This window comes from Hemitrygon akajei, chromosome 10 (assembly GCF_048418815.1).
Source record: "Hemitrygon akajei chromosome 10, sHemAka1.3, whole genome shotgun sequence".
Classification (NCBI taxonomy): domain Eukaryota; kingdom Metazoa; phylum Chordata; class Chondrichthyes; order Myliobatiformes; family Dasyatidae; genus Hemitrygon; species Hemitrygon akajei.
In genome coordinates, this window is record NC_133133.1 from 58,460,549 (window position 1) to 58,485,653 (window position 25,105).

The 25,105-nt window shown below is 39.3% G+C and overlaps 1 protein-coding gene across 4 annotated transcripts in view; it reads right to left on the minus strand.

Annotated features, from left to right (window-relative positions):
- The window catches only part of LOC140734447 (transmembrane protein 33-like), a 133,639-nt gene that overhangs the window by 55,468 nt on the left and 53,066 nt on the right, over window positions 1–25,105 (minus strand). The gene's annotated exons all lie outside the window — the stretch shown is intronic.

The window sequence follows — 25,105 nt, forward strand, 5'->3', positions numbered from 1 at the left end:
TAGCAGAGTAAATGTCGCAGAACCGGCCCGACCCTCACCTCTGGTCCTGACACCCTGACTTTTCAATCCATCTGGCCCGATGTTTAGATCATCCAAACATCGGGTCATTCTTCGCTCTAAGACCCGGGCCCTGTCACATCAATATGCTCTGGCACTTATTCAGGTATACTGGCTAAGTCAAGCATACAAGTCAAAATGGTGTCACTGCACTCATTTTTTTTATTACATGTACTATTTAAAATCTGTAAATAACTTGCAATGTAATATGTTGTTTCATCATTTACAATTACCATATAAAGTATATGGTAATATAAGTCAAGGATAGATTCAGAACTTCTTTCAACAGAGAAACAGTCCGGCTAATATCCTTCAAATCCAAGGAGTACTCAACTGAGAAGTTTCACCCAGAAACTTAACCTCTTGCAAATTTTAATTAATTTAGACACCAGTGTGATTGGCCTTCTATGGCGCAACTTTTGGAATTGCTCAAAAACCACAAAAGAAATTGCTTATAAAACTCTTGTCCGTCCAAGACTTGAATACTGTAGTGCCATTTGGGATCCCTACCAAACCATTCACATCAATAACTTTGAGAAAGTCCAGAGAAGAGCTGCCAGGTTTGTAACCAGTGATTATAGAAAGACCAGTAGAGTTACAGACATGCTTCTCGACTTCAAATGGGATACCCTTCAAAGACGCCACACAATAGCCAGGCTTACTACAATTTACAAGGAAACTCATTCATTAACTCCATCCAACATTAGTCACCTTTTGTGTAACCAGAATAACAGACCAGTAGCCCGACAAAACCAATCCCTGAACTACAAGACCATCCAGACCAACAAGGACTGCTCCCGCTACTCACTCTACCCGAGGACCATTCCAGTTTGGAACTCCCTGCCACCACACATTAAATCTGCCGCTGATAGTAAAACTTTCAAGTCGCTGTTCATAAACAACGCAATTTAAATTACAACTGCATGCATGAGGGACTGCACCTTTATAGCCCAGCGGCAGCAGTTAGTGCAGTATGGACAAGACAAGGTTACACACTGTGGTAGAGTTTCAACTTACTGATCAGTCAGTAATCCAGCACTGTGAACTGACCACTCATCATAGAGATTGTTGAATTTTCATTTCCGTTGCTCTAATGCATGTAAACCTATTGTTCAGCTTTTAAACTGCAAAATCAGTTACATTCTACCAATTGCTCTACAATCACAATAGCTATGTCAGGACATGATTTTAAGCATAAAATGCTTAGCAAAATATTTTCAATTTTCTATCAAAAAATGTAAAACTATCAACAGTTTAATGTGTAATGTAATGTAGACAGACACCATACAATATAATGAACTGTGAATGAAAAACTGTAAAGTGGGGATGTCATTTAGTCTTTCTCACCATCTGGGCTGAGTATTTTGTGACACAGAATATATCTTGCTCAAACTCATAAATAAATAGTAAAAATAAAAGCATCAGTGCAATATGTAGCACAGGCAAAGCTGTTTGACAATCCATTGAGCTTTATATAATTTGAACAGGAAAAATGACGCAAGAAAGTGTGATGAATGTAACTATTTATACCAAGTATGGTGCGATGAGATTGTGACAAAATCGCAACATATGCTGTGTGACAGCACCATCAAAGGAGCAAACAATCTTCAGTTAAATATGTAGTAAATAATACACTCAGAATAATAGATGATCATGCTAAATTAAAGAAATTTTATATCCCTTTGTATATAACATTTATAGTAGTCTGTAAAAGTTATAAAAGATTCATGCTCTAGTAATTTATTCCAAATTTTTCATTTGCAAAAAGGCCAACTGAAAGAGATTACAGTTGTATTACTGTGGGAACTTGGCACACCTTCAATTATTAACTGCCTATACCCCAAACTCCTAGTCATCCAATGACATTTTTTTAAAAAAGTTGAGCTATATTACTTACTTGATGAAATCAAGCAAATTAAGAATTTTAAGTAAGTAATATAGCTCAACTTTAAAAAAGCCTCATGCTCCCCACTCTCTAAGTTTCATAATACCCATCCCATAGATACAATAAGTATTCAACTCTTATTATCACCATTTTTGGCCCAGGACCCATTTTCATGATTACACCTGTGCAGAATCTTACCGTGTTTTTGTGAAAGTTGCTTTATAAATGTGAATTACTGCTTCACATCTTGGGATAACTAACCTTCCTTAGAAGGTTGGCGTCATTCAATGTCTGCAGTGAGATGCTGAAGATGTTCTATAGGTCAGTTGTTGAGAGCGCCCTCTTCTTTGTGGTGGCGTGTTGGGGAGGAAGCATTAAGAAGAAGGACGCCTCACGTCTTAATAAGCTGATAAGGAAGGCGGGCTCTGTCGTGGGCAAAGTACTGGAGAGTTTAACATCGGTAGCTGAGCGAAGGGCGCTGAGGAGGCTACGGTCAATTATGGAAAACCCTGAACATCCTCTACATAGCACCATCCAGAGACAGAGAAGCAGTTTCAGCGACAGGTTACTGTCGATGCAATGCTCCTCAGACAGGATGAAGAGGTCAATACTCCCCAATGCCATTAGGCTTTACAATTCAACTGCCAGGACTTAAGAACTTTTTTTAAAGCTATTATTAATGCTTTTTGAGTTAGTGATTTAGATGCATATCATATTATTACTGAGTTAAGTATTGTATGTAATGAGTTTTTGCTACAACAAGTGTATGGGACATTGGAAAAAATGTTGAATTTCCCCATGGGGATGAATAAAGTATCTATCTATCTATCTTTGCAGAGATTTCTCACCTTCTCTACTTAAAGGGGCATGGTTCTCTTAAGAGTGTAACTTCCTCATATGCAAACTTGGCTCATTAGCTACCTCAGCAGTGACAAGGCCACCTTTCATAAACAATATATGTCTAGGGTCGGTATGATTTGGGGTTCAACCAAACTGGAACATCATGATGTTCTGATTAAAGAAACCTTGATTTGAGTGAATGCTGTGTAAATACTGCCCATACACAATTATCGGTCGACAAGAAATAAAAGATTGTATACTGCATAAAATTATAAATAAAGTATAATTACAAATTTTAGCTTTATCAAACTGATATTAGGAAAAAGAAAAGGGTCCATTACAGATAAACTAGTCCAATGTGCACAAAACCTTTGGAGCTCATCTCTTCCAAAACTGGGTATTCAGGGGTGTATCTCTTACTCACGTACTGGACCCACAGCCTGTGTGTGAAAACACTCGCCACATTTTCAAACTCCCTTCAAAGACCATCTTAAGTGAACGAACACACACACACACATTTTCAAACTCCCTTCAAAGACCATCTTAAGTGAACACACACACACACACACACACACACACACACACACACACACACACACACACACACACACACACACACACACACACACACACACACACACACACACACACACACACACACACACACACACACACACACACACACACACACACACACACACACACACACCTTTGTCCTTGGAGCCATTCATCTGCACAAAGCACTTCTTGCAAAGGGGACTCTCCTCTCCACAGCATCCTGCAGCAACTTCCCATCCGTTCTGGTCCACAGCTCCTCCCAAAAGACCCCAAACCAGACTACTATCCTTCAGAAAATTCTTCCCCATGGCTCTCTACAACCTTCTCTCACATCCCACAATTCCGATTGGCTGACTCACATTCCTAAGCTGGACAACATGGGTCCTTTATCTTAGCCGAAGCCTAAACACACTTTCCAGCATGGCACACCGCTTTTCCAGAAAACACCTGATATAAACTACCTCACAGCACGGAGTAGAAATCTTAACTAAAGTTTTACACCTTCCCCTCACCCCCCAAACGAAACTAGTCATGTCCTCATGACCTTGAAACTTATTAAACCATTGTTAATAACACTGTATTCAAATGAATTTCGTGATTTCCGGACTCCCAATCCATTTGGAAATGGCAGTAACATGTATCACTATTGGAGTAGACAAAACACACTGTTTTCCTGGTGTGTCATATGCCAGCCTATCTGGGGGTTTCCTGACTCTCTGAGACCTTATCTCATCGTCAGCTTCTTAAGCCTCAGGCAATTCTTGTGACTTTCAGCAGCTCAGGACCCCAGCCCAATGACTGAACAGCTTCCTTCAGTTTAAGCAGGTGCTGCTGAACATTTTCAACCTCTTCTAGTCTAGCTCGTGAGACGTCTCTGGGAAAAACGTGTCGTCTGTCACTCTAACAGTATGGCACACACTCCTGGAGCAACCAACATCAGAATTGTCAGTAGAAATTTACCTTGGTGTTCCAAAGTCTTCTCAGTTAATCTTCTTTTCTATTCCTCGGGTATCGGTGAATCACCAAAGTTGAATGACTTCGATGTCAGCTTCCTCGATCCATGAGACTGCTTTTCTTCCACTTTCCCCGGAAAACTAGACACTACTGTCACAGGAAAAAGATGGGCAATCAGCATTCCACGTCTGAGGGTAACATCAATTCCTGAGGTGTTTCTGACAATCACTGACGTCCTGTTTGCATAGACAGCTGTCGATTTCTGCAGTCCAGGACTCACCAGCACTCCCGCATGACTCTTCCATGGTTTTCTGCCTTGAGGAACCTCACTATTTCAGTCACCAGACCCTTTAAACTTTCTACCAGTCTGTTTTTTCATATAATCTGAGCACTGCCATTCATCCAGTAACTGAGATGTCTGCTCAGCCCAAGCCTCATACTCTGCTTCCCCATCGGGTGTGGGCTTGACTCCCGAGAACACTCCCAGCCTAAGATAACTTTGGTGCTCCGCAGGTACACTTCCGCATTTATCAACCAGTGCTGTAATTGCCAAAACCAGCTGAGAATACAAATCAGCTGCTGAAGGACCCATTAGACATTTCATATCAGACAATTCTTTTCCCTCACTTCGCAGAAACTGGATAAACTTATCTTTAAAGTCTTCGCCCTCAGCTACATTCCCCCCGTTTCTAAAAATTTGGACTGCTCATTGTCCTACCTCTCCAGAGTATCCTAGCATATTGGGCAGCATGACTTCAGTCACGTCACTGCTGGTCTGGACTAAATCAACATCCTTACCAGCTGATTGGTAAAAATGCCATTCAATCAGCATAATTTTCCAATACACTTTTACAGAACTCAGCACTCTCAGTAACAGTTCATCCGTACTTTGGATATCCACCCTGCTCGGAACACAAGCATTATTTGTGGATAGTCTCTTTAAGTCCCACCAAACCTTAATCCCTGCAGTGTCTGTTAAAAGTACCTGAATCATTTTCCCAAACACGAGTATAAACATAGGCTTAACCACCCAAGCCTATTTTATCAATTCTGAAACAGCAGTCAACAGCATCTGAGAGATCTCGGACGACCCCCCCTCAAATGTAACCCCCTCACCAGACCCGCATGAAAACTTGGCTTGTTAGCTACCTCTGCTAACAACCATGTGACTCATTGGTGAGAAGAACACATTTCATAAACAATATACATCTAGGGCCGGTATGATTTGGGGTTCAACCAAACAGTAACGTCATGATGTTCTGATTAAAGAAACCTCAATTTGAGCAAATGCTGCATAGATACTGCCCATACATAATTATTGGTTGGAAAGAAATAACATTGTACACTGCATAAAATTATAAAGTAAGTATATTTACTAATTTCAGTTTTATCAAACAGTTATTAGGAAAAAGAAAACAGTCCATTACAGTTAAACCAGTCCTATGTGCACATAACCCCTGGAACTTGTCTCTTCCAAAACTTGGTAATTGGGAGTGTATCTCATACTCACACGCTGGACCAACTGTCTGCATGAAAACACCCGCTATATTTTCAAACTCCCCTCAAGACTTCTTAGTCTCTCTCTCTCTTTCTCTCTGTCACTCTCACACACACGCACTCACAGTACTGCCCTTCCTCCTTGGAGCCACTCATCTGTACAGAACACTTCTTGCAATTGAGACTCTCCTTCACATAGCAACCTGCGGTATCTTCCCTTCTGTCCCACTCCATAGCTCCCACCAAAAGACCCCAGGCCAGAGTACTGCCCTTCAGAAAACTCTTCCCGCAGCTCTCTACAGCCTTCTCGCACATCCCACAATCCTGATAGGCTGAATCACATTTCTAAGTTGGACAGCATGGACCAAAACACAATTTTTTCTTAGCTGAAACCAAAACACAATTTTTAGCATGGCACAAACTTTTACAGAAAAGCGCTAATATTAACTACTTCACAGCATAGCAGTAGAAATCTTAACCAGGGCATTACAAGAGCATTTGGGCTTTAGACATCACCAATTGGTACAGATTTTAATTTTACAGAGAGTGCAAATAGAAAATGCTTAATGAACAGAAATATATGGTTCCTTATATGAATAAAAAACATTTTATGACTATAATAGTCAGATAAGTTTATGTGAAATGCAGCATGCAATGCTTAGAGCAGAGTAAAAGGCATCAATGTAACCTGCCCATCATAAACAATGAATCCTATAAATAAGAAAAGTTTTAAATGCATAAAGTCTAACATTGTTGATGATGCCTATGTAATGGAAGATGGTCCATGTCACGTATCCAATACAGGCGACTGTCTGGAACAGGGAGATAGTGAAAACTGTGAGTGTTACATAATACATATGTCAAAAATTTAATTTGGAATGATTCACAACTATATCAGTATTGTAAACACCTTTTTAGCTCTCCCCATATGCCATTACTTAACATATTACCACTGAACCTGAAGAGTATACACAAATGGTTTGACTGTAGATCTTTTCTCCCGAATTGAGCACAATTGACTAAATTCTGTTATTTGATTACTCAGTGAAATTCTTCTTCCCTCCAATCACAGCAGAAGTCAGCTTAGCAACATTATAAATTTTAGAACCTTACATTGATTCTCTAGGTCAGGCACAAAAGCCTTTGAAGTATTTTACAGAAATATTTTCAGTTTAACAAGGATTTCAATAAAAGAGAGTTTCTGCTTTGAACCAAAGTCCAACTGAAATTATAATTATAGGAAAATGTTTAATGGCATTCTAAATCATTTACCCGTGAAATCAAAAAGAGGTAAAAGTATGTTAGACTTGGATTGCTAATCATTCAATAGACTGAATAAATAAATAACAAATACCCATCTAATTTATACTGGATCAAATAAATAAATCAGATTTATTGTAGAATGCTTTTATTCTGCTTCAATGGAAACAATCTTCTGCAGATAGCCAAGTGCCTTCAAGATGGTGTCAATTGTTTTACTAATCCCCTTCCGCAGCAGAAAGCTCCATTACTCCAGCTCAGTACCTGGCCACAATATAGCAAAGCCCATTAGTCCCATTCCCACTGCTTATTTCCCTGTAGCCTGCATCCTTCTTGCTCTCACATGCCCATCAACTCTCCGTTGATTTTATTTTAATCAAGGATAAACATGGTGTGGAATAGCCTATCTTTCAAATGGGTACTCTGAATACTGCTTGATTACTTGTTTAAGTGCTTTCTACTATACTTTTAACTGAACATTTTATGTACTCTATCAACCAACAACTCTGTTGGACTCATTTTGCACATCCCAAGTACCCTCTAGATTCAATAGTCATTGCTAAATTGTGCACACTTTTCTGTAAAGTTCAATGGCCCAATCATACTTGTCCATCACCCATACCTTACACATTCAGCCTTCATCTGCACTAATCAGTATAACTGCACTGTTGCTTCCATTACACTGGAAGCCTTAACACAGTGGTCATTTTCCAGGAAAGCCTGATGGTCTTTGACATTTAAAAAAAATTAAATGGATTTAATTAACTAAAAAAGGTTTTCATTAAAATAAATTAAACTAATGCAAACTAAGTATAAAAAGGAAAAAGAAACTTAAACCTAACACTATAGGCTGAAGGGCTCATACTGTTCTAAGGTAACCTACTTTGCTCATGAAAGTGTGAAGCTCAGTGTGAAAGTCAGCATGTTCCAGGATCAGAAATGCAGTCAGTGGCAATACCAGCAGTGGGATGAATACACCAGCACATTTAATGATGACATGGGGAACAGGAAATGGAAGACATTGCTAGATTTCACAGCTTCAGGGAATTTGCATTCCTGCAACATGTAGGCTTCCACCAGGTGTTCTCACGTCCCTAATTTGTGCAGATTTGTGGTAGATACTGTAAATCTCTAAGGTATGGTAAAAGGCAAAATAATCAGAAATGGGCATGTTGCAATGAACTGAGGAGGGATGGGACCAATTGTTCTGTCCAGAGCTGGCATGAGGTAGCATTTTGAAATGCTTCCTCCTGTATTGTAATAACTAAGTAAGCAAACAGCAAAATGCAAAAGGCAGCTTGCTTCATTTGATTTCAAGGTGGCCAAGACTTGAATGTAAATCACCAACATCGGCATTTCCAAACCCCAAAGTCATCCACTCTAATGGAACGCTCCTCACTCCAAAGTACATGTTCTAACAAATACTTGCTCCTTTATACTCATTTGCATTGATTCCCTGGCACTTTAACATGAGCCAGCATAGTTTTCTATCTAGAAAACTCAAATTATTTTCAGATGTCAAGGTAAAGATAATGGGGTCTGCTATAACCAACTCAGAAAGTGTTTCAGAAACACATGGTTGCATAGATAACATTTGCTTTTCTAATACCATACGGACAACCATTTCCTAGCAGAAAATCATCCTGATATTCCTGATAATCAATTTCCCTAACTTACCTGGGAATAAAAGGACTAATCTAACTTCTGGCTTCCTCTGTACTTATGGGAATAAATGTAATCCACTCTTAGAGTTTATTTATATGGAATCCTTTTAATCTATCCTGGACTTCAATTTCATTTATATTAAAGTTGTTAAATCTACCTGGGTTATTGCTATTTTAAGAGGTCAAGTTGCTCATCTCTTCTCTGGTGAAAGCACTAAGGAAATAACTACTGGATATAAATGATCACTTATCTATTCTCATTTTCAACTTTGTTAACATTTTAAATTCTTACCTCTTCCCTGAGGGCTTCTTCATTTTTACAGCACTGATAAAAGGTTGGTTAGAATAATAGTTATCAATGTTAACATAGCACAATGACTAATCCATTCACATTTAACTCTAGTTGAAAATGTAGCAGGGAGTTCAAAGTGGAGCCAGAAAACAGCTAATAATTGATATACATTATGTATCCATACTGGCACATACATTGCCTTGTTAGGGTAACAACGCTGAAAATAACACACAAGAACATAAGAAAAAATAGCAGGAATCCTTTCTGCTTCCCCGCCCTGCTGCGCAGCTCACCCCCCCCCCCCCCCCACATACAAGTACACATTATTCAATAAGATCATAGCTGATCTTTTTCCCTCTGTGTAATTTCCCTGCACTGATAGCATATTCCTTGATTCACTTTATATTTAAAAATCTAACGGTCTCTTCTTGAATCACTTAGGTAATTAAGCTACCTTTTGGACAGAAAATTCCAAAGATTCATTTCTCACTGCACAAAAACATTTCTCAACCTTCAGAATTGCTGACTTTCTATTTGGAGATATTGGTTTGAAACTGCGCTGCCAGTGGACACATCATTCTGTTATGTGTCCTATCAAGTCCTGTACATTTCAATGAGATTACCTTTCATTCTTCTCAACTCATGGGAGTATGGCCCCAATTTACTTAATTTCGCCACCTACAACAAAACCACCATCTCAGCTTTGCTGCAGTCCCTCAATTATAAGCTCATCTTTTCCTGGGTAAAGAGGCCAGATGAATACAAAGCATTCCAGCTGCGGGCACACATGCTCCCAAATAATTGGCGTAAGAGGTCTTTACAGTTGTACTCAAATCCAGTTTCACTAAATACTAACATACCACTTACCTTCCTAATTGATTCCTGTACCTGTAATCTCTCACTTAAAAATGTCTATTTCTCTACCAAATCTGTGATCAACTTAGCGACCTGGAGGAGATAATAACTACCCATACTGTAAAAGAACTGGCTTTTTAAAATACAGTAGCCAAACAGACCAGGCACATTAGTACATTTTCTAAGAGTCAGTGTCTCTCTCATCACAAAAAGGCTGACAGAGGAAAGCAGAGTGACAAGGGACAAACAAACCTAAATAAAACAGTAGCAAAATTGCAGTTATGGGATTAATATACAGAATTGGATTTTGTCTCTGAAGATCATTGCAGTGAATATCAAACTGGCATGGCTAGGGCACTTCTGAGGCTGCTGTGAATTCTAGTGTGATCACAGTAATAACAGAATATTGTAGCCTCCTCCCTGCAATGGATGGTGTTTAAATTCAGTTGAGCTAGTAAAATTAGCTGTGATATTTTATAATGTTTTCAGTATAAAACATTACAATAAAATATCCACATATTTTAATTGCATAAGAGCATGTCTTTATAGTGTAAATTTTCTCAATTTGCATATTTTCCAAAACTACTTTCAGAAAATAAAGTCATAGTAGAGAACTACCATAATGAAATATACATTTTCAAAGCTAATATAAAATTAAAATAAACAGTCAGTGGCCACTTTAATAGGTACAGGAGTGGACCCCGGTGTAGTCTAGCCAATCCATTTCAAGGTTTAACATGTTGTGCATTCAGAGATGCTCTTCTGCACACCACTGATTTAACGTGTGATATTTGAGGGGTTTTTTCACCTTCCTGTCAACTGGAATTCACCTCTGATCTCTCTCATTCACAAGGTGTGTTCAACCACAGAAATGCCACTCATGGATATTTTTGTACCATTCTCTGTAAACTCTAGAGACTGTAGTATGTGAAAATCCCAGGAGATCACCAGTTTCTGAGACAACTATTCCATTGTCAAAGACGCTTAGATCATATTTGATCCTCCTCCTGATATTTGATCTGAACAACAACTAAACCTCTTGACCATGTCTGCATGCTTTTATGCACTGAATTGCTGCCACATGATTGGCTGATTAGATATTTGCATTATAAACAAGAGAAAATCTGCAGTTGCTGAAAATACAACAACACATATAAAATGCTGGAGGTTGTGCAGCATCTATGGAGAAGAGTAAACAGTTGACATTTTGGACCGAGATCCTTCATCAGGACACAGGATATCAGGATATTTGCATTAATGAGCAGCTGTACCTTTAAAGTGGCCACTCACTTTATACCTTTTTAAATTTAGTCCTTGCCTCCAATTCTCTCAAATGATACTCAGTTGCAGATATTTTGACATACTGTGCTGAATTTTAAAAAATGAGTAAATAAAAATTATTTTTCTCTGAAGCACAATGTGATACTTTCCAGATCATTTAGCATATTGCCAAAGGAATTTGTCCAAGTGGTTCTGAGGCTCGCTTGTCATTGGACATCTTCAATATAAACAAAGATCAGCAATGTTGCAGCAGTACAATTTAAAGGTCCTGAATGGGTGTAAGAAAGTAATTAAATTGAAGAATACCCAACTGAGATGGATCTGATGATCTGACTCACTTTTAATTTAATTACTTATCTGCTCCCTTTTAGGCCAATGTCCTGGTTGACCTTTCCCATTCTGCCCAATCTCCCATCACTAATCATCTCCTAACAAGCAAAACACATTTGAATCTCATGCTTCGACGTCTGGATGCTGCTCTTTCACCTGTAAGTTTCCTAACATCACCAGATGCTGATCTCATCAGCTTCCACCCTTTTCCACACACACACACACACACACACACACACACACACACACACACACACAGCCACCCCCCCCCCCCCCACCAATCTCTCACCCCAGGCCTTCCTGTCCTCCAGCCTTAATTTGCAGACTATGATCATTCCCACTCTTGGACCCAGATTCAATGACAAAACCAAAATGCCTTGCTTTTTCTGTTACCCCAATGCTTGGATTTCTCTGCACAAGCAGTGCAATGTTTTGGCATGGAAGCTATGCGTGCAAGGTCATTCAGTTGTATCTGGCTGATTATTGGAATGTGGCATAATGATGGACTACCTTGCTCTTATGGCTACCAATGAATGCCTAGGCTTTTTTTTCTTTTGGCTAGCAATTATTGACCATATTATCAGTGCCCAAGTAGTAACAATCAGAAATTCCCGTTTCACTCTCTTTTTCCTGGGCATTTACAAAAAAAGCTGCTCTCATTGATAGGTGATGCTGACTACATGCATTTCTGTGCATCCCTTGTTCCCCAGATATGGCATTGATAGAGTTTTGTTAAACTGCACAGTTCTTATGCCCAGGTTATCACTAGTATACTAGACAGGGAAATCAAGCTGAGAGCTAAAGAAACAAAAAAAAAACGCAATATATATCCAAGGGGGAATATCATGCTATGTGATGGGGGCTTGTGGAAGTTCCGAGGAGCCTCTTGCTCTTGTTCATATTTCTATCCAACAAGGTAGTTTATTTACATTCACCATATAAAGCAGAATCTTCTTATTCTGTTGCTTGACACGTTATAACAGTACTGCAAAATATGACAAAGCAACTGACCCAATTTGACAGGGGAATAGTCTTAATAAATGACTCATAAAGAAAATTTTCTAACTAAGATATATTGTATAGCTGATGTCCTCTTTATGTGCTATAAAACTGTATGCTTCTGGATAGCCTATTTTGTCTGCCTCAGTATATTGTAGTACAAGACGTGGCTTTAAATTGGAAGGCTAGTATTAAGATGCAAAGCTTTCAAAAATTTATAGTGCAATCAGCAACAGAAAGTTTCAGTTATGAGCAAATTCAACTTAGTTACGCATTATTTCCTAAAATTAATGACAAGCAGTTTGGTCTCAACTACGAGTTCTCGTAGATTCCAAACATGCATGTATTGGTCACAAACAAGAGAAAATCTGCAGATGGTGGAAATCCAAGCAACACACACAAAAATGCTGGAAGAACTTAGCAGGCCAGGCAGCATCTATGAAAAAAAAGGTTCATCCGCTGTTTCAGGCTTCGTAGGAGTCCTGCTGAAGGGTTTTGGCCCAAAACGTCGACTGTATTTCTTTCCCCCACAGATGCCACCTGGCCTGCTAAGTTCTTTCAGCATGTATTGGTAACTTAATTAAAATAACTGAATAAAATATTTACCCACAATGCTATTTCAAAATATCAATAGTGTGCTTGACATGTTTCCATGAGTATACTATTGCATCGAAATAATTTCTTTACTCCACATAACTTTTATATATAAGGAATTTACAGTATGAGATTAAACAACATGTACTTATTAATCAAATATAAAATATGACTGTAGACACAAGCCACAAAACTAAAAGCTGATTAGACCATGAAAATTATTAAAGTGAAACCAAATATATAAAGATCTCCCCCTGAAATGGAACACAGTACAGGCCCTTCAGCCCCTAATGTTGCACCTACCATTTAACCTATGCCAGGATCTATAACATAATCTGCAAACATTGAGGAAATAGGCTCAAATGGAAGCCCAGTGGTGCAAAATCTTTATATACAGTATGACAAATTATTCTATTCATTTTAAACTTATTAACAAATTTGTCATGTTGCATTGCAGCTCTTAAGTACTTAATATTGCTAAGGCAGTTTTTAATTGCATCAAACTGACGAGGCATTCAATGGTGATAAATTAGCTTACTCCTGCTAATTCTTTCCCCAGTTTAACTCTTCCTCCCTGAGGTTCAATGACCGCTTTACTGAAGCTCTGGAAAATTGCAAACTATAAAGCACATTAAATAGCTTTGGCAGATATGCTGATTTACCAAATGAACCCTTTCAAAACCAGGTTCTAGAAAGCCTACTTAGCAACCACATGCTGACTTCTCTTATAGACAACAGCCTAAATAATAGATGAAGATTACTTAACAGACACATATGACAATGCCTGCCATTTTAAGAGGTTTTTGCCATTTTAAATAGATTAATGGCTCAACTAAATATACGCCAAAAGAACAATGTAAGAACATGTTATGCATTATCATCATCAATTTGACTGAAAGTGATTCCATCATCAAATCTAATATAGTAAATGGTTGATGGCTCTCCCTGTAGATGATCTAATCTATCCAAAGATCAACTGAACTTCACGGAGCAGAAAAGTTGTAAGTCTGAACTATTTCTGTGCCTGTCTAGATTAGCTATACTTACAACTTAATTCTCAATAATCAAACCATCTCATCAAAAGTGTTTAGTAGAACAAGCAAAAGTGGAAACCATGTTGGATTTGTGATGCTGTTTCACGATGCTCTCTTAAATACACACAAGGCGCCAAATTGCCTGAAATACCAGGTGATATTCTCAACTGATAAGCACATTTCTTCAGAAGAGGAAGGTATAATACAAATAAGGTCTGAAACAAAATTTAGATTTCATAGAAATTTTGGAAATACAAAATATAAAAGTAGCAATGTTCAAGCACAAGAAGGTAAACTTCTCTTCTTTGAATTGTTTTCAGAGGCTGATCAATGACAATTTGCTGTATTCAGCCAAACTCAGAGTAAAAACTGATCAGCCTATGTTGTGGTCAGAATAAAAATGACTCCTTCATCTTCGGTATTATCAAACCACCTCACTAAAACCCATCAGAAACAAATTAAGGTAATTTTAATGGATTAGTGCATAAAACACCAGGAAAGCAATGAAACCTTTTACTTTGGATATTCATATCTTGTTTGATGTCTGCTACCAGTATGATACAGTACCACTTCTGCTTGCTGAACACTTTGAAGACCTCAGCTCATATTGTACTTGGAAGAACAATAAGTTAGAAATTAATATAAATGATGCAGCCTCCACACCCCCATATGTCTCACATAAAAATTAATGTTTATGATAAATGATTAACATTCAATAGTTCATTTCCAGTTGTCAATCACCAATATGACTCACATGTCAAGCAACAAGGGAAAGAAGTTATTTTGCAATCAACATTCTTTTCCATCTCAAAATGAACTGTGATAACAAATTTACTTTGAATTTCCTGATCTTCCCAAAGTCATTACTTTGATCCTATAATACAGTTTGTTCTATCAAAGCCCAGCTTCTTACTATCCCTCTGACCAGTCTTCATACACTCAGCTTTCTTCTGTCAATATGTCAGGACCTTTCATTGGTGACCAGTGCCTGAACCTCAAGAGCTGTTGAGTTTTGAAGTGGCAGATGCAACCCAGGCATCCAGTGTTTTACTGCATCTCCTCTGGTGTCAGTGGATTCTTAAATGTAGAATTCCTCTTGACTGTGCATGTAAAGTTTCAGAGCAATTAGGTAAAAAGTAAAAGGGCCATATTGTGCATCTCTCTCCACAGAGATGTACCCAGTTTCTGGAAACCTTTATTGAATGGACTCCAGGTCAATTCACCATGCAGTTTCAGATAGAATAATAAGTCTTTGTAGAAAAATCCTCATGGATATTTCTAACATAAAATGAGTATCTCTAATACTAGAGGGCATGATTTGAAAGTGGGAGGAGGGAGATTCAAAGGAGATGACTGGAGCAATATATTTTTAAAATTCTGTAACGAGCTGTTATTGATCATCAGGGAACTGCAAAGATTTGTGCATACTTCCCAAAGATCACAGTTTAAGTAAACTTCAGCAGGTCAAAATTTTGCAGGCATAGGCCTGCTACAGACAGTTACCACGCCACCCCAGTGTTAAATGGTCCAGAGAAGCAACAGCAGTTTTGCCCAACAGTTTGCTAAGCAGCTTTGAAAGCAGCAAATCCCAGCCCTCCCATTTTCCAGTCATCAGAGTGTTTAGTAATTTTCAAAGCTTTTGCATGTCTATCATTCATGAAAGTTCAGAAATTATCAAATTTGAAATGGTACAATGATTGAGAAGTTACTTTGCCCACAATAATAAAAAAAATAATAACTTAGCACAGGATCCAAGAGTCAAATATCAAGATTAAATACAAAGTAAACCCAGTAAGGTCCAACATTGCCACTGGTCTCTATTCGGATCATGGCAGTAGAGTAAGGGAGACAAAAGACTGAAAATACTAGTCTGGAGCAACAAACAATCTTCTGAAGGAACTCAATAAGTCATATAGGATACGTAGGAGGAAAGGAATCTCTATGGATTAAAACCTTCCATCAGGACATGATGCACCGTTGCAACCCAAAACGTCAACAATTTGTTTCCTCCTACACATGACGGCTGACACATTGAGCTTCTCAAGGCCGTTGGTAGTAGCAGAACTTATTGAAACAAAAGCACCAAATCTGAGATTTTCATGATTAAGTTCACATCTGTTCAAGTCCCATAGTTGCTGCTGTGTAAATGGGTAAATGCTAGCAGTAACTAACAAAATCCAGATCATTACCTTTGCTCTCTGAACTTAAATTTCAACACACCAGGCTGAGATTCTGATTTACAACCCATTTAAGGGGGAAGACCAGTAGAGGCACAATGAACAGTAAAAATAATAAATAAATAAATAATGTCTGATGCATCTGAAAAGTCCAGCCAAAACTAGACACATTTGAATGCCTATGCATGATACTAAACCCAGGAAGCACCAATACCAAAATGACACTAACAAAAATAAAACTGGAGCTGTATGAGTCTTCACAGTGCAGTGCATAACTGCAGTTTTTAAGGATGTTACATATTAAAGATTTGGATGGAAATGTACGAGGCATGATCACAGGCTCGCAGATTTCACCAAAGTTGGTGGTACAGTGGAATGTGAAAGCTGTCCAATTTGACAACAGGACTGATCAACAGGGAAAATGGGCAAAAAATGGTGGATGAACACAACTCAAACAAGTGTGTAGTATTTTCATGTTGGGAAGTTAAACAAAGCCAAGACAGTTTAATGACAGGGCCCACCAGAATGTTGTTGAACAGAGAGACTTAGGGGTTCAAATAGCTCCCTAATAGTGAGAACACAGATAGGAAAGGGTGGTGAAGAAGCTATTTGACACTCATGCCTTTAGCCAGAGGGTGGTGAATCTGTAGAAATCATTGTCACATATGGCTAAGTACTGGATATATTTAAAGGGGAGTTGATAGATTCTTAATTATTAAGGGTGTCAAGGATTATGGGAAGAAGGCAGATGAATGGGTTGAGAGGGATAATAAATCAGCCATGATGGAATGTCAGAGTAGACTTGATGGGTCAAATGACCTAATTCTGCTCCATGTCTTATGGTCTATAGCTAACCAAGGCATTGAGTGTAAGGGTGGGTCATCATATCACAGCTGTGGAATAGAATTAAGGGGGTACTCCGCGCAGTTCTGGTCACCACACTACAGTAAAGTCAGGATTAAGTTAGAAAGGATGGAGAAAAAAAATTCACAAGGATGTTGAGTGGATTGAAGAGCTTGAGATTATAAAGAGAGATTAGAATGGCTGGGTCTCTTTCCCTAGAGTGAAGGAGACCAAGAATTTGCATGATAAGATATTTATAAAGTTATGAGGGGCACAGATGGGGTAGACAGCCAGAATCTGTTTCTGTGATAGTGGTGTCTAAATCTAGAGGACATAGACTTAAGGCGAAGGCAGGAAGTTCAAAGGAGATCTGAGGGGTAGATTTTTCACACAATGAGCAATTAGTATCATTATATGTTGCTGGTAGTGAGGCAGGGACTTAAATGAGATGGGCACAGAGGGATATGAAATAGAAGGAGGTAAGTGGGATGTATAGATGGCCATGATGGTCCGGATAGACATGGTGAGCCATGGAGACTGTTTCTATGTTGTCCACTCAGCGACTCTATGATAACTGATATGCTACTGGAAGAAGACTTTAATGCAACTAAGCTCCCAGGCTTACATCAGAAGCACACTTCAAAAATGACCTGTATGGCACAGACCAATGAACTTCAGCAAATTTAGATACAGAATGTGTTTACTCTGCTGGATCAGTACTTTGATATATTCATATATAAAAAAAAGTTTAAAAAAAACCTATGACATGGCATACTTGCCCTTCAGGTAAGTCTACTATTATATAAATTTGAGATACAACGTAATTGGGAAAAGACATTGTCTGAGGAGCTACGTGGAATGACGACAAGTGCTGAGTGCAGAGTCTCAGAAATTGTCTTTTGTCTTGTGGAATTTACATTTTATCTGTATTAGGCAACAGTAAACTAAAAGGGACAGCTAAATCTGGCTGAGGCAGGCTTCAGGAAAAGGAGATATTGGTAGACTAGTGAGGGATTGACAGTAACACATTGATTGCTGACAACAATCTTGAAAATGTCCTTCCAGTTAAGGACAAAGTTGGACAACTGACAGTAACAGAAGAGATTTAGTTGAAGTGGTCAAAAAGATGGGCTTGTCAAAACGCAAACAAAACATGGGCAGCTATCAACCTCACAAGTTCTCAAGTGAATTTGCCAACTATCGGCTGCTGAAGTCTGCAAAGACAGTACCTGGTTTCCAGAATTTTGACCTGGTGTAGGAATCTTGCATTATAGTGTAAACAGTTTCAAAATATTTACAGGGATATTATGAAGTGTATTTTTCTACTTCGATACACCCAAGATAGTCTTCACATTTACCTACACTTCACTTTGCCAGTGTGCATTCTGAAGGGACAAGGAACATTCAGAATATAATACTTTGTGCCACACAATGGTCCTCTGAAGCTATGAAGCGCAAATTAGCTCTAATAAATCGGAGAACTTTGAGAGCTGTACTGACAGTGGAAAATAAAGAATGTATACATGAATTACACCAATTATTCTTTCCTGCTCAGCCCCATATGTCAAGAGAGACTGCTACACTATTGCTTACAAACAAATTAAGTATAGAATTAGATTCAAAGAGAAGATATTAACAATTCTGAAAAAGCTCCAGTCCTGAGCATTGGTAGCAATTTGCAATTCATCAGATGACTAAAAGATTGATTTGGAGGAGAAGAGTCTTGGAGTAAGCATGTTCTGAACATTAAAAGCTGAACAAAAACCTTCAAAAACACGCAAGTAGAAAACGGTTAATGAAAACAAATGTAGGCATCTACAGTCAGATGTGTTTGGGAATTAAGGGTTAACAGAGAGGAAGGAGTCAATATAGATCAGTATTGATAAAAGAAAAGTGCTGGCAATTATTAGAGTTAATGGCTGACAAATTTACTGGATCTGGTCATCTACATCCCAAAGTACTAAAGGAAGCACACCAGGAAATGGTAGAGTCATTCATGCTCATCTCCAAGATTTCTGCCATCTGCAGGTTTCACAGCTGAATCCTAAAAAATGCCCAACTCCGCCAAGTTTAATGCTGTTTGATGACTAATTTCAGGTCACAACGAGTCTCTACAAGATGAAAATAACCAATGAAATCCAGCTCTGATGTTATAATTCATCATAATCGGACCACAATATCATTTGAGGTATCAGCATTATTCCCGTCTGTCAAGTGGGAGATCGCAATCAGTTGGAGACAGCTCCCTGTGGACTTCACCAATCAGGCTTAAAAAGCCACTGGGGCCTGTCAGGACATATCTGCCAAGCGGGAGTTTCCTTGTGTTATTAATAACTTAACAAGGGTCAATAAAAAGAAGAGAAGTGTGAGTGAGCGGACATTGTAGGAGTGCCCATTGTTGGCATGCACCAGTGTTAAGAGTGGTCAGGCATTGGCTCAACACACTCCAGCAAGAGCAGGTATAGGCTCAGGGTGCCGAGTCATTTGGCATTGTTTGTAGAAGTTAAGCTTAAGAGGTTAGAGCCAAAGATACAAGTGCAGGCAGGGTGGTAGTTAGGGCAGTGGAACTGGAATACTCCCCTTAAACAATGTGGGATTGCAGGTACCTAATGGTCTCCCTGATGAATACATCTGCAGGACGTGCAGCCAACTTTAGCTCCATACTGACAAGGTCAAGGAACTAGAGCTGGATGTGCTCAGGATCATCCGAGAAGCTAAAAACCTGATAGACGAGACCTTTACTGAGGTAGTCACACCCAGAGTGCAGGCTTCTGATAGTAGATGGGTGATCACCAGGAAAAATAAGGGGAGTAAGCATTCCCCTGTGCAAAAGGTACACCCCTTTGGAAACCCCTGTGGGTGATGACTTATGAGAGCACAGTAGCTACAGCCTGGCCAGTGGCACTGTGGCTGGCTCTGAGGGGAGGGATTAAGTCAGATAGTGATAGGAGACTCAATAGTTAGGGGGATGGACAGCAGATTCTGTGGACACAAAATGAAACTCCAGGATGGTGTATTGCTTCACAGGTGTTAGGGTTAAGGGTGTCTCAGAGCAGCTGCAAAATATTCTCAAGGAGGATGAGCAGACAGCAGTCATGGTACACACTGGCACCAATGACATGGGCAGAAAGGGGAAAGAGGTCCTGCGCAGTGAGTGTACAGAGTTAGGGAAGAGGCTGGAGAGCAGGACTTCCTAGCTAGTAAACTCTGGATTACTCACAGTGTCATGTGTTAGTCAAGGCAGGAATAGGGTGATGGTACAGATGAATAAGTAGCTGAGGAATTGGTGCAGGTAGCAGGGTATCAGATGTCTGGATCATCAGGATCTCTTCTGGGGAAGGTACATATGACTTGTACAAAAAGGACAGGTTACATCTGAACCTGAGGGAGACCAATATCCCTGATGGCAGGTTTGCTAGAACTGTTGGGCAGGGTTTAAACTAATTTGGCAAGGGGATGGGAACCAGAGTGATAGGGCTGAGGAAGGGGCAGTAGGTATACAAGTAGATATAGGGTGTAGTGAGACTGTCAGGAAGGACAGGCAGATGATAGGGCAAAATTGCAGTCAGTGGGTTGAGCTGGTGTAACATGGGGGCAAAATCGAAAAGGGTAATGAATACAGGACTGGAAGTGTTACAGCTGAGTGCATGCTGTGTACCAAATAAGGTAGATAATCTTGTAGCACAATTGGAGATTGGCAGGTATGATGTTGTGGGTATCACTGAGTCATACCTGAAAGATCATTGCTGGAAGCTTAACATCCAAGGATACACATTTTATCGAAAGGACAGGCAAGTAAGCAGAGTGGTTCTATTGGTAAAAATGAAATCAAATCCTTGGAAAGAGGTGACATAGAATCAGAAAATGTAAAATCCTTGTGGGTAGAGTCAAGAAACTGCAAGGGTAAAAAAGACCTTGATGGGAATTATATATGCCCTCCAACTGTAGCCAGGAATGTGGGATATAAATTACAATGGGAGGTAGAAAAGGCATGTCAAAATATTATGAAAGTCATGGAGGATTTCAATTTGCAGGTAGTTTGGGACATCATGATTGGTTCTGGATCTCAAGAAATGGGAATTGTAGAATGCCTAAAAAATGGCTTTCAGGGCACCTTATGGTTGAGCCCTTTTGGAAAAAGGTAGTTTTGGATTGGGTGTTAAGTAATGAACAGATTTAACAGCTTAAGGTAAAGAATCATTAGTAATGAAAGTTCATAAGATGATAGAATTCACCCTGCAGTTTGAAAAGTCAGATGCATCAGTACTATAGAGAAGTAAAGGGAATTACAGAGGCATGGGAGAGGAGCTGGCTAAAGCTGATTGGAAGGGAACACTAGCAGAGATGATGGCAGATAGCAATGGCTGGAGTTTCTGGGGGCAAGGCACAGTATATATACATCCCAAAGGAGAAGTAGTATTGAAAAGGGCAGATGAGGCAACCATGGCTGACAAGAGAAGTCACAGACAGCATAAAAAAGGGCATATAATATTGCAAAAATTATTGGGAAGTTAGAGGATTGGGAAGCTTTTAAAGATCAACAGAAAGCAACTAAAGCCATAAGGAAAGAAAAGATGAAATATAAAGGCAAGCTTAGCCAATAGTATAAAAGAGGATTGAAAAAGTTTTGTTCTGATTAAAAGAGAAGTGAGAGTGGATATTAGACAGCTAGGAAGTGACATTGTAGAGGTAGCAAAGAAGGGAGACAAAGAAATGGCAGACAGATTTCAAATATTTAGTGTCAGTCTTCACTGTAAGACACTATCAGTATGCGAGAAATTTGAGAGTGCTGGAAGTGCGTGAAGTTTCTTTTAGCAAGGTGAAGGTGTTTGGCAAACTGAATGGTCTGAAGGTTGATAAGTCACTTGGACCAGATGGACCACACCCAAATGTTCTGAAGGAGGTAGCTAAAGAATTTTGGAGGCATTAGTAATGACGTTTCAGACATCACTAGATTCTCAAAATCTTGTCTGACAAATCTTGGATTTTCAGATGGCCCTTGACAAGGTGCGTATGAGGCTGCTTAAAAAGATAAGTGCCTATGATATTACAGTAAAAATACTAGCATGGATAGAAGATTGTCTGACTTGCACAAGGTAGAATGGGAATAAAATAGATCTTTTCTGGTTGGCTACAAGTGCCTTGTGGTGTTCACAAGGGTTGTGTTGGGACCGCTTCTTTTCATGTTGTATGTCAATGATTTGGATGACAGAATTCATGGCTTTGTGGCCACATTTGCAGACAATATGAAGATGGGTGGATGAGTAAATAATGTTGATGAAGAAGGGAGTCTGCAGAAGGACCTAGGCAGATCAGGAGACAGGGCAAAGAAGTGGCATGCACTCTGGTAGATGGAATAAAGGAGTAGATTATTTTCTAAAAAGGGAGAACATTCAAAAATCAGAGCAGCCAAAGGTCTTGGGAGTCCTCGTGCAGGATTTCCTCAAGGTTGCTTTGCAGATTGTGACAAGTAAGGCAATGCAATGTTAGGATTTGTTTTGAAAGGACTAGAATATAAGAACAGGATAATAACGCTGCGGCTCTAAAAGGGAAAGGTCAAAGCGCACTTGAAATATTGTGAGCAGTTTTGGGCCCCTTATCAAAGAAAGGATGTTCTGGCATTGGAGAGGGTCCAGAGCAGGACCATAAAAATGATGTACACGCTGGAGTTTAGAGGAATGGGGGGAAATCTCATCAAATATTGAAAGGCCCAGATAGAGTGTATAGGTAGAGGATGAGCCTAGGACCTGAGTGTAGAGCCTTAGAATAGAGGGACATCAATTCAGAACAGAGATGAGAAAGAATCTCTTGAGCCAGAGGGGTGGTGAATCTGTGGAATCCATTGCCACAGACAGGTGTACAGGTCAAGTCACTGAGTATGTTTAAAGTAGAGGCTGATAGGTTCTTGATTGGTCAGGACATCAAATTTGCAGGGAGAAGGCAGAAGAATGAGATTGAGAGGGATAATGAATTAGCCATGATGGAATGGTGAAGTATACTAGATGGTCTAATTGACCTATTAATTCTACTGCCTTATGGTCTTATTACTAATCCTTAAAGAAAAGCAAACTCTGCCAGTTGGATTATTTCTTTATTGTTTGTATGCACATACACATATTCAGATACTGAATATCAAATATTTCCCTTTTGATACCAAACTCATTCTCTGCTAGCACTGGGAACAATTTTATTGCCTTAAAACCTACTCTCTAACATATACTCACATACACTTCACTGGCTCTCCCACTGCACGTCCATACAACAGGTAACTTAAAATAGCCAATTGACTTCACAAGCAGCAATTCTTTGGGATGCAGGATCTGGAAGGAAACTGGAGCACACAGAGCAGGACTGTCCATATTACTAAGAGAATGTGCAAATTTCTCACAGAGCGCACTGGAGGTCAGGACTCAACTCAGATCTCTGGAGCTGTAAATAGCTGCACTGCCACTGTGACCTCTTTTTATCCCCATTTAGTTCCTGCGATTAATTATGCTTTACTCATCTAGTTGAGGCACTCTGTACTTGAGTGAAGTATGCTGACAGAATAGACTGCTCCTACAGCTACAGGGGATTCTGGATAATTAAGCCATCATTTAACTGGGGCAGCTGGTTACTTGCACCACATCTCAGAAACAAAAACCAATTGAGAAAATAGTTGGGGTTACCTTAGTTTATTAGGGACTCTATTCCTCTTAATTGGGGCAAGAGACTGCTGCTGAACAGTTTCTAACTGCCATCAGACATGTGTACCTGTGTGGCCATTAGAAACTACACCATGCTTAGTACAAACACATTTTAAATAGCAGCAGTTGCTTACACTTGAGTACAAAAAGCAGTGTTTTTTTTGTCACTGAAAGTTTGTGACAAATAAGCAGTAAGACAATTCAGGACTGTCTTTCTCACAATGGGTTCAAGCATTCAAGCTCGGAGATGCCAGAAACGGCCAGGAGTGAAAATGAAATGATTTCACTACTTCAGCCATTTATGAACTATGAAGAATTGAGGTATTGGAAATCATCTTGAGTGTTACAATGACTTGGAGGATGCAGTCACTGATGGCATTGCACGAAGTTGCATGAAGCTTAGTTGCATTAAAGTCTTCTTCCAGTAGCATATTAGTTATCATAGAGTCGCTGAGTGGACAACATACAAACTGTCTCCATGGCTCACCATGTCTATCTGGACCATCATGGCCATCTATACATCCCACTTACCTCCTTTTATTTCATATCCCTCTGTGCCCATCTCATTTAAGTCCCTGCCTCACTACCAGCAACATATAATGATACTAATTGCTCATTGTGTGAAAAATCTACCCCTCAGATCTCCTTTGAACTTCCTGCCTTCGCTTTAAGACTATGTCCTCTAGATTTAGACACCACTATCACAGAAACAGACTCTGGCTGTCTACCCTGTGCTGATTCTGTTCATTTACAGTCAATAAAAAGAACAGAGCAACTGTTACTCAGTTAAGCAGTAGTTTGCCTTCTCTTTTATACCTTTTTAACTATTCACATGAAATTTCAGCTAATTGGGGCAGCGGGTTAATTGGGCCAACGAAAATGTACTGGTCCTCGATATGTCCCAAATTAACCAGAATCCACTGTATTAGAATAAATTGTTGAATGGTGCACACAGTTCCTTTACAAGCCCCTGAATGACATGTTTGCATTTGAAGTGAGGGAATGATAGGGCAAGTGAGACCATTAAAAACAAGTTCTCAGCTACCAATAATTCTCAGTAGGTTACAGTGCAATATTTAACTGTTCTGTGGAAATGAGTGAACAAAGTGGCTTGGCAAGTGGCAGAGCAAAATGAGGAATTCAGACGGAAATTAAACACAGTTTGTCACCTGGAATACTTTATATCTTTCAACTAAGCTCTTGCCATTAAGTCAAGTTAGTCCATAAATCCACAAAATTATTTAGAAATACATCTAAACACAGGGTGTAAGTAAGGTTACAAAACTCCAAGATACTGAT